Genomic DNA, 15,842 nt, shown 5'->3' on the forward strand with positions numbered 1-15,842 from the left:
TGTCGCAAGCCAGCAACCTTACAATATATCCCAGCCAGCTCAGTCAAAAGTAAGTGTGAAAGAGCTACTACACTAAAAGGGTTTAGTAATACCTGTGTGAATGATGAGAGTGGTAGTGCTGTGGTTGAGAGGTGTGGTAGTACAGTGAATGGGAGGAGTGGTAGTGCTGTGAATAAGGGTAGTGCTCTGAATGGGAGGAGTGGTAGTGCTGTGGATGAGAGGAGTGCTAGTGCTGTAGATGGGGGGGAGTGGTAGTGCTGTTGATGAGAGGAGTGCTAGTGCTGTGGATGGGAGGAGTGGTAGTGCTGTGAATAGGAGGAGTGATAGTGGTGCAGATGGGAGGAGTGGAAGTGCTGTGGATGAGAGGAGTGGTAGTGGTATGAATAGGAGGAGTGTTATGGATGGGAGGAATGATTGTGGTGTTAGTGCTGGTGGCTCTGGTGTGTCGGGGTCTGGTCCGGCTGCCCCCCCCAGTCGCCAGGAGTTATGAAAGTGTGGCGGCTGGGGGTTCGGGAAGTTCAGTGAGTTCTTTACCTTTGGAATCTGGAAATGGTCACTTGCAGCGGCACCTCCTGGAGGCGCTTAGGAGAGGAGAGAGGACGCTCCAGGTAGAGGGAAAGGAGGGTGGACCTGTCTTTTTGGGTGGAGAGACATGGTCTTGGAGCATTACGAGAAAAAGATGGGGAGATTGTATGGTCCCTCCATACACCCGGGCAGGAGGCAGGCCGCAGGAATGTGGCCCGTCTGGTGTGGACTGGCAAAGATACATGCCCCCCAAGGGGCAAGGTGGTGGAGCTTCTTCTCCAGATGGGTTTCAGGGCTAGGGACATCTTTGCCCTGATCCACCTGTTCGGCTCCTCTGAGTTTGACGTCAGCTTTGTTAGGCCAGAGGGACTTGATCTTTTCTGGTCTAATTATGAGCTGATGAAGAACGAGCCCGGATGGCGGGATTTTGCTGTAAAAGCAGTATCCCGCCAAAGCATGGTGAAGAACGTGACCGTATTAACCCGTAATGAGTCATTTTCATGCTACGATATCATGACCTGGCTGGGCAGGTATGGGGAGGTGACGGACGTCCCCCGAAAGAATTTTGACGAACACAGGATCTGGTCTGGGGCCTGGACGTTTTCCGTCTGTCTCAGGCGTTCAGGGAACACAGTCACCCACATCCCTTCAGCCACCTTCCTTGGACGCGACAGGATTCAGATCTTCTACCAAGGGCAGCCGAAGCTGTGTCACAGGTGTGGTGACCCAAACCATTTCAGTGCAAACTGCACTCAGCAGATATGTGCCCTCTGCTGTGGGGTGGGTCACCTGGCAGCCACCTGTGGGCAGATTAGGTGTAACTTGTGTGGTGACTTAGGTCACCCTTTCAGCCGGTGTCCGCGCTCCTTTTCCTATGCTGCGACCGCTCCTGCTGGGGAGAGCCTGTCGGTTGCCTCAGTGGGGGGGGGGGGGGACCAGCCATGGAGAAGGGGCACCAAAACCAGTGAGGGAGAAGCACAGGTTGGAGAGGGTCCAGGAGAATTCCCAGGTGCCAGGGGTAGCTCTGGGTCCCTCTCTGGGCACGGGCTCGGTTGGTCAGCAATCTGAGGTTTTGGGTGAGACTGAGTTGGATGAGGAGGTCGGGAGAATTTGCAAAGAGGAGGGTGAGATTGCCCTCTCCTCCAGTTCTTCCCAATACGAAACAGTGGATGAGGAGGAGGAGGGAGGGCAGAAACTAAATGGTGACCGTAAAAAGAAGAGGAGGAGAAAAAAGGGAAAAAGTAAGGAGGTTCTGTCCTCCTCTTCTGTTACAGCCCCAGACCTGAAAAGGAACATCCTAGTCTCCGACCCTCTGATCGTCCTCTCGAATCGGTATGAGGCCCTCGGGGATACTATCTCGCCTCCTCCTCTTGAGGGAGAGGAAGAGGGGCAGGAGGTGGTGCAGCCTCCAGGGGGTGCCGAGCCTTCTACCCCTGAGGTGGTTTCCTCAGGGGGGAAGGCAACTCTGGATTCCAAAGATAAAGATCCTGGGATGGATTTATCCCAGAGCCTTAAAAGGAGTAAGGGGTCTTCCTCTGACTCAGATGGGGGTGCGGTAAAGGAGAGGAAGAAGGTGTAAGGGATAGTAGGCCATCTAACTCAATCACTCAGGATGGCGGCACTCTCCCCATTGACGCTGGTATCTATTAACTGTGCCAGTATTAAGTCGGATATGGCTAGATTCACAGCCTTTGATTTTCTCCGTGTTGAAGCCGACATTTTCCTTTAACAAGAGACCAGGTTGTCAGATCTAGCCTCTCTGGTTAAAGCCAGAAGAGAGTGGAGGTGCGGTACCTCCCACTGGTCTCTTGCGGCTGAGCCGTATAGTGGGGTGGCAGTCCTTTTTACTGCTCCGGTTGAATGCAGACGGGTTATTGAGTTAGAAATGGGGAGGTGCCTGATCTTAGATGTCTTCATGAAGGGACAGGAGCTCCGGCTTATTAACATCTATGCCCCACAAACCAGGTGGGCCCGTAAGGATCTCTTTATGAAGATTAAGCCCTTTCTTTTTACGAGTCGGCAAGTGGTTTTTGGAGGGGACTTCAATAATGTCGCGAGGTCCCAAGATAGGAGAGGTTCCAATAATCCGCTTACTTATGACTGTGTGGCCCTCAATAATATAGTTAGGGAAGCTCGCCTAGAGGATGCCCACATCCGGAGCCCCTCGGGCCACGCGGGTTTCACCTTTCATTGAGGTAGCAGCAGGTCTAGGTTAGACAGGTTATATTTGAAGGAGGAAGCCGTCTCTTCTGCAGTGTCCGTGGTTGAGGTGGAGTTCTCTGATCACTGTATGATTTTGTTTTCCTTGAATGTTTCAGAGACCCCCCGGATGGGTAAAGGTTATTGAAAGCTGAATTCGTCCCTCCTGGAGGAAGCGGAGTTAAGACAGTCCTTTGAGGATTTTCTTCAGATTCAGGTACCTTTACTGGATCTATGTAGTAATAAGCTGGAGTGGTGGGAGATATTCAAGAAGCGGGTTGCGGGGTTCTTCAGCCAGCTCTCGAGCCTCAGGTCCCTGAACAGGTACCGCCTGTATCAGGGTCTAAGGAGGAAACTCGAGCTTCTCGTCTCGACTGGAGGTAGCCAAGAGGATATCTCCAGAGTGAAGTCCTTGCTGATGAGGTGTCAGTATGATAGGCACGCATCTTTGGTTTTTGAGAGTGATTACAGGATGTACCGCTCGCCCGACCCTTACAGAAACTGCAAGATGTCAGTGAGTAGTAAATCATTTCAGGACTGATTGATAGTACAGGATCTCTGAATCGGTCCAGATCAGGGATCTTGGAGGTTGTCAGATCCTTCTACTTGCACCTCTTGGGAAGGAAGGATCTGGATGGGGATGTGATGTCGGGTTTCTTCCCTGAAGCCATTCCTGAGCCAGGGATAGACCCCTCTCTTGGCATTTTGGCAGAAGAGATCAGAGAAGAGGAAGTGAGACTGGCGATCAAGGGGCTTTCCCCTAAGAAGTCGCCAAGTCCGGATGGCTTAACATCTGAGTGGTACAGGACCTTTAAGGAGTCTTTAGCTCCCCTCTTGACTGAGGTATTCAATGAGTGTCTCTCCTCGGGCACTCTGCCGAAGTCAATGAGGAGGTCAGCCCTGATTCTTCTCTCAAACGGTAAAGATCCCAGCCGTATTGAGAATTGGAGGCCCATAGCTCTTCTCAATACGGACAGGAAGCTTCTGGCTAAGATACTGTTTAATCGGTTGGGGAAGTTTGCACCCCGGCTCCTTTTGGAGGCCCAGCACTGCACTGTTCCAGGCCGAAGCACCTTAAGTGCTGTCCTTAGTGTCAGGGAGGCAGTGGAGCGGAGTAGTGCAGGTCTCTGGAAGGGGTACTTGCTGTCCTTGGATCAGGCCAAAGCATTTGATTGGGTGAGCCATGAGTACCTCTGGTCTGTCCTCCTGAGATGTGGCTTACCAAGTACTTTTGTTAATTGGCTTAAGATCTTGTATGCAGGGGCAGAGAGTTTCCCTCTGGTGAACGGTTGGTCTGGCCGCTCTTTTGAGGTGGGGTCCGGAGTCCGTCAGGGTTGTCCTTTGAGCCCGCTCTTATATGTGTTCGCGATCGATCCCTTCCTTAGGAGGTTGAGTCGCGGACCATTGGCGGGAGTCGGGATGAGTCTGGCGGAGCCGGCTGTCACCTAGAGAGTGGTGGTGTACGCTGATGATGTCACTATTTTCGTCTCCTCGAGGGAGGAGGTCGATGTGGTGATGTCGGAGGTGGACCGCTACTCGGAGGCATCCGGGTCCAAGATCAATCGGGATAAGTGTGAGAGTCTCTGGCTGGGAGGGGGGGATCCCACGTTTGATCTCCCGGACACCCTTCCAGGGCCCCAGGAATCAGCAAAAGTCTTAGGCATCACATTTGGCCAGGATGATTATCCCACCAAAAACTGGGATGGTAAGCTCCAGGATGCCACTCAGAGGGTGAACCAGTGGAAGGGTTGGTCTTTGACCCTCAGGGAAAGGGTACACCTGATCAAATCGTACCTGCTCCCCTTGTTTATCTATCTGGGCAGTGTATGTATCTTACCAGAGGCTTACTACACTAGGATCTACAGCCTGTTTTTCCAGATGTTATGGGGAAACAGGATGAACCTAGTCAAGAGGGAGGTTACGTACCGCACGAGGAGACTAGGGGGTTTATCTATGGTAAACCCTGTGGTGTTCTTTACGAACACCTTCTTGAAAGCTAACATCGCAAACCTCTGGAAAGAGAGGGCTCCTCCGTGGGTTATCTCCTGCAGGGAATGGTTTCAGCCTTTCTTCCGAGAATGGGAGAGAGGAGGGCGAGTGAAGGACTTCCGTACGCCCCATAGATATCTTCCGGCTTACGCTACCCCGACTCTGAAGGCGATACGTTGGTGGGGTCTGGGAGTGTGGGAGATCAGGACCCAGTCAAGGCAGTTCCTTGACAAACGGGTTCTGTTGACCCACTTCCAGAAGACTCTGGTGCTCTGGGACTGCCCAGGTCGGGATCTGATGGTGGGATTGTATCTTTTGAACATGAAAAGGATCCCCCAGAAGTTTTGGGACTTGGCCTGGCGCTGCTTTCAGGGTAAGATATATGTGAGGGACAATCTGAAGTAAAGGAACTCTGATGACCGGGGATGTCCCCGAGAAGAGTACGGGGACACGCTGGAAAGCATGGACCACTTCCTGCTTCATTGTCCCTTTAATATAGGGGTTTACAACAGGGTGGGTGCTTCCATCGGCTGGAGTCAACTTGCTAGCCTTACCTATCCAGAGTGGGCTTATGGGGCATTCAGGACTCTGGGTGGCCGAGACCGGGGCACTTTATTCTTAGTTAGTTTAGTGGTTAGGTACTACACGTGGAACGCACAGTGTTTAGTGTCGACCCAACAGAAAATCCTCTCCGAGGTGGAGGTCTGTAGGAATATAACCGGTGACCTCGGGAAGATCAGGTCTTTGGAGTATGGCCGTCTTGGTACCAGTAGGGCTTCTCTCCTATGGAGAGGGTTTTCTTTTGATGTGCCCTAGGTATTAGGCCTTTTGGGCCAGGTACGTTTATTTTGATTAGGGGCAGTGATATAGGGACAGGGTTAGGGTAAGTGTAGAGTTAGTTTAATGAAGAGATAGCGATAGAGTGAGAGATAGGGTAGAGTTAGGGAGAGAGTTCAAATTCATATCAGGATTGCCATCCTCCAATCCTGGTGGTGGGCTAATGCATGGACACCATAGCCTTTTGTTTTGTTTAGAACGTGAAGGTTGATAAAGGGCTTACAGGCACTGAACTTGGGCTTTATAAAGGGTTTGCATTGTTTTGTAGTATTTTATGTTTTTGTTATGTTGTTCTGTATAGGTAGGTGGTTGGGTCTTAGTTAGGTTGGGTGGGGGACTTTGGGTTGGGCAAGAAAGGACTCATGTTCGGACTTCATGTTTTTTTTGGGTGCCTGGTGTGGGTCAGTAAGACAAGACTTTGCTGTTCAAAACCATATCGGACTCTGACCCTCATCCAGGTGGGGGTGGTGTGGGTGATGGGTATAGTTAGAATTAATTTAGTGAAGTAGGTTATTGTCACTAATTATTTTATTGTGTGTATTTATTGTATATATTGTGTGTATATTGTATATATAATCTTTATGGGGGTATAGTTATGGCAGTCGGACCAGCTTAAGCTGTTACGGAGAGAAGGGAAAATGGAGAGGGGGAAGGGGAAAAAAAATTGTAAATAACATCTGTCCAAGTCCAGATTTATTTCTGTTATTTATGCTAGGAGAAAGGTTTAAAAAAAAATGTGTAATATAGTTTAGTATATGTGTGTTGGTGTGTAGTGTGTTTGTGTGTAGTGTGGTTTATATATATTTATATAAAAAAAAATTATTAAAATTATTTCTGTTAAAGCGAAGTAAGCTTTATTTCTGTTATTTATGCTAGGGGAAAAAAATGCAGTATAGTTTAGTATATGTTCATTGGTGCGTAGCTAGGTAAGTTGTGTGTTTGGGGGTAGTGTGATTCATATATTTTTTTATTTTAAATTTTTATTTTTATTTTATTTTTTTATTTATTTAATTTTTAAAGTATAGTTTAGCATAGCATGTGTGTTGGTGTGTAGCTAGCAAACAACAGACTGCACACCAATAAGGTCCTGTACACGACCGATCTATTCAAAATAACCTCTAAACCAATAATCAATAATTAATAACACCAGCTGACCTACACCAGTGATAAGAGGTGGCTTAAAACATATCTTTTAATTGTTATTCTCAATAAAAGATGCACATAGTACAAATAGTGCCATTTTGTGCATGTACCCAATGATCTTTAACCCTTTAAGGACCCAGCCAATTTTCACTGTAGGACCCGGCCATTTTTTGCACATCACTTTAAGCATTAATAACTCTGGAATGCTTTTACCTTTCATTCTGATATCGTGACATATTCTACTTTACGTTAGTGGTAAAATTTTGTCGATCCTTGCATCGTTTCTTGGTGAAAAATTCCAAAATTTGATGAAAAAATAGAAAATTTTGCATTTTTCTAACTTTGAAGCTCTCTGCTTATAAGGAAAATTAATATTCCAAATAAATTATATATTGATTCACATATACAACATGTCTACTTTATGTTTGCATCATAACGTTGACATGTTTTTACTTTTGGAAGACGCCAGAGGGCTTCAAAGTTCAGCAGCAATTTTCTAATTTTTCACAAAATTTTCAAAATCAAAATTTTTCAGGGACCAGTTCCGTTTTGAAGTGGATTTGAAGGGCCTTCTTATTAGAAATACCCCGAAAATGACCCCATTATAAAAACTGCACCCCCCAAAGTATTCAAAATGACATTCAAAAGGTTTGTTAACCCTTTAGGTGTTTCACAGGAATAGCAGCAAATTGACGGAGAAAATTCAAAATCTTCATTTTTTTACACTGGCATGTTCTTGTAGACCCAGTTTTTGAATTTTTACAAGGGGTAAAAGGAGAGAAATCTTCCTAAAATGTGTAGCCCAATTTCTCTCGAGTAAGGAAATACCTCATGTGTACGTCAAGTGTACGGCGGGCGCAGTAGAGGGCTCAGAAGGGAAGGAGCGACAATGGGATTTTGGAAAGTGAGTTTTTCTGAAATGGTTTTTGTGGGGCATGTCGCATTTAGGAAGCCCCTATGGTGCCAGAACAGCAAAAAAAAGCACATGCTGCACCCCTCAAGGAACACATCAAGGGGTACAGTGAGCCTTAAAACCTCACAGGTGTTTGACGACTTTTTGCTAAAGTCGGATGTGTAAATGAGAAAAAAAAAATTTCACTGAATTGCTGGTTTTCCCCCACATTTTATATTTTTACAAGGGGTAATAGGAGAAAATGACCCCCAAAATTTGTAACCCCATTTCTTCTGAGTATGGAAATACCCCATGTGTGGACATCAAGTGATCTGCTGGCACACTACAATGCTCAGAAGAGAAGGAGCGCCATTGAGCTTTTGAAGACAGAATTTGGTTGGAATAGAAGTCGGGGGCCATGTGCGTTTACAAAGCCCCCCCGTGGTGCCAGAACAGTGGACCCCCCCACGTGACCCCATTTTGGAAACTACACCACCCACAGAATTTAATAAGGGGTGCAGTGAGTTTTTACACCCCACTGGCATTTGACAGATCTTTGGAACAGTGGGCTGTGCAAATGAAAAATTACATTTTTAATTTTCACGGACCACAGTTCCAAAAATCTGTCAGACACCTGTGGGGCGTAAATGCTCACTGTTCCCCTTATTACATTACGTGAGAGGTGTAGTTTCCAAAATTGGGTCATATGTGGGGGGTTCCATTGTTCTGGCTCTATGGGGGCTTTGTAAACACACGTAGCCTTCAATTCCGGACAAATTTTATCTTCAAAATCCCAATGGTGCTCCTTCTCTTCTGAGAATTGTAGTTCGCCCGCCAAGCACTTTACATCCACATTTGGGGTATTTTCTTACTCAGAGAAAATGGGGTTACAAATTTTGAGGGGCTTTTTTCCTATGTTTCCTTGTGAAAATTAAAAATTTTGGGTAACACCAGCATTTTTGTGAAAAATTTTTTTTTTTCATTTTTCCATCCAAATTCGTCAAACACCTGTGGGTTGTAAAGGCTCACTATACCCCTTGTTACTTTCCGTGAGGGGTGTAGTTTCCAAAATGGGGTCACATGTGGGTATTTATTTTTTTGCGTTTATGTCAGAACTGCTGTAAATTCAGCCACCCCTGTGCACATCACCAATGTAGGCCTCAAATGTACATAGTGCGCTCTCACTCTTGAGTCTTGTTATGCGCCCGCAGAGCATTTTACGCCCACATATGGGGTATTTCTGTACTCAGAAGAAATTGTGTTACAAATGTTGGGGGTCTTTTTTTCCTTTTAACACTTGTGAAAATAAAAAGTAAAGGACAACACCAGCATGTTAGTGTAAAATTTTAATTTTTTTTACACTGACAGGCTGGTGTAGCCCCCAACTTTTCCTTTTCATAAGGGGTTAAAGGAGAAAAAGCTCCCAAAATTTGTAACACAATTTCTCCCGATTACGGAGATACCCCATATGTGGCCCTAAACTGTTTCCTTGAAATACGACAGGGCTCTGAAGTGAGAGCGCCATGCGCATTTGAGGACTAAATTAGGGATTGCATAGGGGTGGACATAGGGGTATTCTACGCCAGTGATTCCCAAACAGGGTGTCTCCAGCTGTTGCTTAACTCCCAGCATGCCTGGACAGTCAGTGGCTGTCCGGAAATGCTGGGAGTTGTTGTTTTGCAACAGCTGGAGGCTCCGTTTTGGAAACACTGCCGTACAATACATTTTTCATTTTTATTGGGGGGACAGTGTAAGGGGGTGTATGTGTAGTGTTTTACCCTTTATTATATGTTAGTGTAGTGTAGTGTTTTTAGGATACGGTCACACTGGCGGGTTACAGTGAGCTTCCCGCTAGAAATTTGCGCTGCGGCGAAAAGTTTGCCGCAGCTCATACTTGAAGCAGGAAACTTACTGTAAACCCGCCAGTGTGAATGTACCTTGTACGTTCACATGGGGGGGCAAACCTCCAGCTGTTTCAAAACTACAACTCCCAGCATGTACTGACAGACCGTGCATGCTGGGAGTTGTAGTTTTGCAACAGCTGGAGGCACACTGGTTGGAAAACCTTCAGTTAGGTTCTGTTACCTAACTCAGTATTTTCCAATCAGTGTGCCTATAGCTGTTGCAAAACTACAACTCCCAGCATGTACTGATCGCCGAAGGGCATGCTGGGAGATCTAGTTATGCAACAGCTTTAGGGATCGCAACTACAACTCCCAGCATGCCGAGACAGCTGTTTCGGCATGCTGGGATTTGCAGTTTTGCAACATCTGGAGGGCTACAGATAGAGACCACTGCACTGTGATCTCCAAACTGTGGACCTCCAGATGTTGCAAAACTACAAATTCCAGCATGCACATACAGCAAACAGCTATGTGGGCATGCTGGGAGTTGTAGTTTTGCAAGATCTAGAGTGCTAAAGTATAGAGATCACTGTGCAGTGGTCTCTAAACTGTAGACCTCCAGCTGTTGCAAAACTGCATCTCCCACCATGCCCAGCAGCTGTTTGGGCATGCTGGGAGTTGTAGTTTTGCAACATCTGGAGGGCTACAGTCTCAGACTGTAGCCCTCTAGATGTTGCTAGGCAACTTACCGGCTTCCGTCGGATCCAGGGAGCCGTCCTCTTCTGCCGCACGACATCGCCGCCCGCGCCGATCGCCGCCGCCGATCCGGTCCCGCAGCTTCCACCGACGGGTAAGTGGATCTTCGGCGTTCGGTCCCCGTCATTTCCCCGTTCTGCCCCGCCTATTGTGGGTGGGCAGAACGGGGAAAATGAAAGTAAACCCCCCCGCCCCTAATCTGCTATTGGTGGTCGCGTCTAGACCACCAATAGCAGAGATAGGAGGGGTGGCACCTCTGCCACCTCACTCCTATGGCTACAGGGAAATCGTGGGTGTCTTAGACACCCGCGATCCCCCTTCTATTCTGGGTCACCATAGACCCGAATGACCCGGAATCGGCGCAAATCGCAAGTGTGAATTCACATGCGATTTGCGCCGATCACCGACATGGGGGGGGTCTGATGACCCCCCTGGGCATTTGCACGGGGTGCCTGCTGATCGATATCAGCAGTCACCCCGGTTACAGGTATGCCCTGGGTCCTTAAGACCCAGGTACAGAAGGCATATCCATACGCCCTAGGTCCTGTACGGGTTAAACCAGAGTAATACTACTAAAAGAAGAAATCAATATTCCTTCATCAATAATATCCAAGTAGGGAGTGCTATAGTATTATACAAGCACATCCGTTCACATATAGAAGGTTGTGTCAGAGCACGTTCAACCTGATGTAACTAACCAACTAGTGGTCATTCAACATACAATTACTCCCTCAGTCATCCTAAGTGGTGACTGATATGCCCAACGCGTTTCTATCGCTTATTTCAGCGACGTCATCTGGGGAGATAACATAGAAGTCAATCTCCGAAGACCGTCAGGATATGTATCACCTAAACGGACTCACACAAGGGGCCACAGCATGCCAATGCGCATATCATGCGATGGCCTCTTGTTTGCAGTACTTAGATATATAAACATATCAACAGAAAGCCATATGGATATGTCTCCTAGAGTCCGGTGCCAATGGGGGCCTATCCTGCAAAAGAAGAGAAAAAGAAAAACGTGTATAGACAAATGGCCATATGTAACTGATCTTTGTTTAAATCAGTCAGCATAACGTTCACCCACTCAACACCTCCAATTGGCTGCCCTGTAAAAAAGAGAGACATGGCCCTATTCAATATTCAGTTGTCCATTCCACCTGTAAGGAGAAAATGCTCCATATGGAGTGTACTCACTGTTCCGTGACTTCAATAGAATATACCGGCGGCGCGCACTCTCGCAGTGGCGAAGAGGCCGGCTGATATCCAGCCATGCGCGCTGCCGGGCAAGCCGGCGTCTGACATTATATCCTGCGCGACCAACACGTCACGTCCGGTGCTCCCGCCCCCTGCTTCCCTGGGCGACGCGTCCTCTGGCGGTGCTAGGTTACCAGCACACGCCGGCCGTGTTAACTGTTTATGGTCCATGCATTTTCATAAAGGTCAGTAAATGAATTATCCTGGTATTTCTAATATGGAACAAGATAGTTATCTCGGTTGTCACTGAGGAATCTAGATACATATACAAATATTTAGAAACAAAATATTTGGTACCACACATTATGTGAGAATCAAATAAATTATGCATTATGTTAATAATTTATTGATTAGACAGGGTCAAAAAACAGGAGTCACATGTAACTTCCAATAGGGGAGGGGCAATGTGCACGAGATTATGAGTGCGGGGGGCTATACAATGAGCCAACTGGGTGGGCCCTAGTTGTGATAACCACCCTACTTGTCCCTAATGTCACAGCCCTATGCCTATGCGGCTTCACCCCTAATGGATGGCCCCGCTCTGGAACCTCCTATAAACCCTGACGATCCTGAGTTCCTATTGGAGGTATATCTCTAAGGCCCACTAGGGTCTCCCCTATCTACCTAGATCCTCCAATAAAAACTCTACCCAGTGCATCTTTACAAAAAACATGAAAAATTAAGTTGCTCATTTAAGCCGTGGGGGGGTATAGGTTTTTAACTTATGGATCCATTTGCACTCTTTTTGGAGTAACAAACGGTCCAGATCCCCTCCTCTTGGAGAGCTGCGTATGTGTTCAATACCCCTAAATCTGGCACTGTACATGTCATTAGGATGATGTTCCCTCATATGTTTGGCCAAAGGCGTATCCCTGTTGTTGCGGATGTCACCAATATGTTCAAAAACCCGTCTACGCAGTTCCCGTAGAGTCTTACCCACATAATAGCTCGGGCATGGACACTGGGCCAAATAAATCACGGCTCTCGAGCTACAATTAATGAATTGCCTGATCTTCAGATTGCCACCGTACACATCACTCGTAACCTCCTTTGTCTTAAGCACATATGCACAAGCTTTACAATTGCCACATTTATAGCAGCCCAAAGGTTGTGCATATCTGTCCAGCCACGTATTGGCCCCTCTCCTCATTGGAGCCAAGTGGCTCCTCACCACTGTGTCTCCTATACTTTGCCCTTTACGGTAAGTAATCATGGGTCTCTCACCTACAACCTCTCCCAAATCCTTGTCTAGCTTTAAAACATTCCAATGTTTCGTCAAGGATTCCCGAACCACAGATGCTGCATTATCAAAGATACCTATTTTCCGTAACTGATTGCCCGTGACTTCCTTCGTGCTTGGTCTCAAGAGTGTCTCCCGTGGGGTCATTAATGCATGTTTGTAGGCCCTTCGAAGCACATAATCAGGATAGCCCCTATTCCTAAATCTTCTGCGTAATTCAACCGCTTCCTGTTGGAAGACCCTCAGACTCGAACAATTCCTCCTCAGTCGGAGGTATTGGCCTTTTGGAATGCCCCTTTTGAGGCTTACTGGGTGACAGCTGTTCCATCCCAGCAAGCTATTAGTTGCTGTCTGTTTACGAAAAATTGTAGTCTGCAGGTCCCCCTTGACATCTTTATAGATTTTGATGTCCAAAAAGGCCAATTCCCGATCATGTGTCTCGAAGATAAAATGTAGCCCCAACCTGTTATTATTAAGAGACCCCACTAGGATGTGCTTGTATAATACTATAGCACTCCCTACTTGGATATTATTGATGAAGGAATATTGATTTCTTATTTTAGTAGTATTACTCTGGTTTAAAGATCATTGGGTACATGCACAAAACGGCACTATTTGTACTATATGCATCTTTTATTGAGTAACAATTAAAAGTTATGTTTTTAGCCACCTCTTATCACTGGTGTAGGTCAGCTGGTGTTATTAATTATTGGTGTGTAGCTAGGTAAGTTGTGTGTTTATGGGTAGGGTGGTTTATATTTATGTATAAAAGGAGAAGAAAAAATGTTTTTTTGGTAAATGATTGTCAAGCTGAATTTTTTACTTTTTTTGTTATAGCGAGGTAAGCTATACTTCTGTTATTTATAATATAAAAAAAGGAAAAAAAATTCATTTTGGCATAATAGGAGTGTTGGTGTTAATTAAAGCTAGTTTAAGTTGCGTGTGTAGTGTCATGAGTTATTATAGCTGGGCTGGCCGGTTAGGCAGGATTATGGTTCTGAGGTGGTTTTGTGTTATAGTTATTGCTAGTCATGTTTATTTTTGTGTTTTGCTTTAGAAACGGAAAGTTTGTATTTATGTTTATAATAATGTTTGTATTTCTGTAAAGTTTTATATTTTTATAATAAGAGTCTGTGTCAGATGAACTATGATTGGCTAAGGCTGCCCCCCCCCCCCCCCTCCTCAGCATTTCCTGTGTTTGGACTTCGGCCAGGCCAGCAGGAGTCCAAAGTCTGTGCAAGAGATGGGAGGAAATGTGCTCTGGACAAGTAGAGAGACACCTAGTGGCAGGTTTTTTAAATACAAATTAGACATAGAAAACATAATTTTTTTTTTTAAACAAGGTACATTAAAAAAAAAAAAAATTTCCATAAGGAGTGCAATAGCAAAATAAATTTTATTGACAGTGCCCATTTAGGCAAAGACATTTTCCTCACTTAATTCCGTATTGTGAAAATAACCAGTAAGATGGCCCAATAATTCAAAAGATCATTCCATGTATAGTGTTAAAATCGAAAGATTGTGATTTCGTGTTCACTTGTCTAGTGTAATATATACCGTAGAATCTAGCCTTCTGTGTAACATTGTTGCATGCTATGACAAGGTGTTTGTTTTCTTCCCTCAGATACTTTGAAAATGATTGGTATTTGGAAGACCAATGAAGATACTGAATATCACAGTTGTATCAACTGCATTCACTGTCACTACTGCTGCTATAAATGTACACATGGATATAAGCTAAAAAGTACTGGACATTGTCATATTAAAATATGTCTTAGATTTGTATATGAAGTAGTGGTTTATTTTTTATTTTTTCTCCTTCTTTAATCTCTTATGTACTATATTGTCAAGCAAGAATCTTCCTGTTTTTATGGATAAGTGCACCGCTTCAGCTATTTTCTGACTTACACAGTTACACGTGCTGCATGCCTTCATCTATATATTATTACTTTCTCTGCCATTTACAGTTCTGGCTGTAAATGTTGGCACCCCTGAAATTTTTCTACAAAATGAAGTATTTCTCACAGAAAAGGATTGCAATATCACATGTTTTGCTATACACATGTTTATTCCCTTTGTGTGTATTGGAACTAAACCAAAAAAGGGAAGAAAAAAGCAAATTGGACAAAATTATTGGCACCCTTAACTTAATATTTGGTTGCACACCCTTTGGAAAAAATAACTGAAATCAGTCGCTTCCTATAACCATCAATAAGCTTCTTATACCTCTCAGCCGGAATGTTGGACCACTCTTCCTTTGCAAACTGCTCCAGGTCTCTCCCAACAGCAATTTTAAGATCTCTAATGGGATTTAGATCTGGACTCATTGCTGAACTCTCACTCTCTCTGGACTTCAGAACTCGACAGCGCTTTGTTGCCATCCATTTCTGGTGCTTTTTGACGTATGTTTGGGGTCATTGTCCTGCTGGAAGACCCAAGATCTCGGACGCAAACCCAGCTTTCTGACACTGGGCTGTACAGTGCAACCCAAAATCTGTTGGCAATCCTAAGATTTCATAATGCCTTGCACACATTCAAGGCACCCAGTGCCAGAGGCAGCAAAAAAAAATAAAAAAATTGAACCTCCACCATATTTCACTGTAGGTACTGTGTTCTTTTCTTTGTAGGCCTCATTTCATTTTCAATAAACAGTAGAATGATGTGCTTTACCAAAAAACTCTATCTTGGCCTCATCTGTCCACAAGATGTTTTCCCAGAAGGGTTTTGGCTTACTCAAGTTCATTTTGGCAAAATGTAGTCTTGCTTTTTTATGTCTATGTATCAGCAGTGGGATCCTCCTGGGTCTCCTGCCATAGCGTTTCATTTCATTTAAATGTCGATGGATAGTTCGCGCTGACACTGATGCTCTCTGAGCCTGCAGAACAGCTTGAATATCTTTGGAACTTGTTTGGGGCTGCTTATCCACCATCCAGACTATACTGCATTGACACATCTCATCAATTTTTCTCTTCTGTCCACGCCCAGGGAGATTAGCTACAGTGCCATGGGTTGCAAACTTCTTGATAATGTTGCGCACTGTGGACAAAGGCAAATCTAGATCTCTGGAGATGGACTTGTAACCTTGAGATTGTTGATATTTTTCCACATTTTGGTTCTCAAGTCCTCAGACAGTTCTCTTCTCCTCTTTCTGTTGTCCATG

At 45.4% G+C, this 15,842-nt stretch overlaps 1 protein-coding gene across 2 annotated transcripts in view; it reads left to right on the forward strand.

Moving 5' to 3' along the window:
• The window catches only part of FIRRM (FIGNL1 interacting regulator of recombination and mitosis), a 105,928-nt gene extending 90,612 nt beyond the window's left edge, over positions 1-15,316 (forward strand). For both annotated transcript variants that reach the window (XM_056523585.1, XM_056523586.1), the window contains one exon: positions 14,307-15,316. The gene's annotated coding sequence lies outside the window, so the exon portion shown is untranslated. The remainder of the gene's footprint in view (positions 1-14,306) is intronic.
• The last annotated feature ends 526 nt before the right edge of the window (positions 15,317-15,842 follow it).

The sequence above is a fragment of the Hyla sarda genome, chromosome 6, assembly GCF_029499605.1.
Source record: "Hyla sarda isolate aHylSar1 chromosome 6, aHylSar1.hap1, whole genome shotgun sequence".
NCBI classification, from domain to species: Eukaryota; Metazoa; Chordata; class Amphibia; order Anura; family Hylidae; genus Hyla; species Hyla sarda.